Source organism: Dermacentor variabilis, chromosome 2 (assembly GCF_050947875.1).
Source record: "Dermacentor variabilis isolate Ectoservices chromosome 2, ASM5094787v1, whole genome shotgun sequence".
Taxonomy (NCBI): domain Eukaryota; kingdom Metazoa; phylum Arthropoda; class Arachnida; order Ixodida; family Ixodidae; genus Dermacentor; species Dermacentor variabilis.
Window position 1 is genome coordinate 194338700 of NC_134569.1, and position 892 is coordinate 194339591.

The 892-nt window shown below is 48.1% G+C and overlaps 1 non-coding gene across 1 annotated transcript; it reads left to right on the plus strand.

Annotated features, from left to right (window-relative positions):
* Positions 1-381: 381 nt before the first annotated feature.
* LOC142573473 (U4 spliceosomal RNA) lies at positions 382-522 on the plus strand. Its single transcript, XR_012826332.1, has one exon. It is a non-coding gene; the product is annotated as a U4 spliceosomal RNA (small nuclear RNA).
* Positions 523-892: the final 370 nt, after the last annotated feature.

An 892-nucleotide genomic window follows, 5' to 3' on the forward strand; every position in this document is an offset into this window, starting at 1 on the left:
AGCGCCACCCATAACACCTAGCTGAACATAACGCCACTATCAAACGCCTCGCGAAGCATGCTACACGCCAACTTAGATCGCGACGGGGCTTCCTTGATAAATTTTTATGAAAGTGGAACTTACCGATGGTGGCTGAGCTATAACTGTACTGCGTTTCATTGTTTTTTTGTAAGGAATATTACAGGTTATATTAATGTCATTGCAAGAATAAAAATTTTTAGATAAGAGAAGTAGTTAAATTACGTATACTAACTAGACGAACACTGCACTTTTACGGTTGGGGTAAATTTTGCTGAGAAAAAGGCAAATATTTTACAAAAGCCCCTCGCCAGTGTAAGACCGTGTGTTGCAATGGGGTCATGTCGAACCTTTCTTCTGGTCTGCTTTGCGCAGAGGCGGTGTCGTACCCAATGAAGTGCTGCTGAGGGGCGACTATTGCAAGTTGAAAACTTTTCCCAATACCCCGCCGGGACGACGTGAAACACCGTCGGCCACGGCAATTTTTGGCTGGCCCTACAGGGCTTTCTTGAGGAATTCAAAAATCAGAACACTTCTGCAAAACCTGCGCCGTCGCAGTTCGTGCGGTGACGAGCCACGCGACGGCACAGGTTCACGAGCACGAATGCGCTCGTGCCGTTGCTCCCGCGTTAGTCGTCGCCTTTGTCTTCTTGCACAGCTGGCATTCTGGCGTGGAATTTCACTTGTGCCGTCGTAATAGGGAGGCCGCGTTTACGGGAGTATGAGCCGATCTTAAGGGGGTATGAGCCATTCATTGTCTTGCGTGACCGACTGATTTAATTTTGAAGGAATTTATTTCGAAGAATTGCAAGCGGCAATCCTGGCCAGATGGTGCATGTCGCGACGACGGATGACTGCAGGCATACTGTCACTG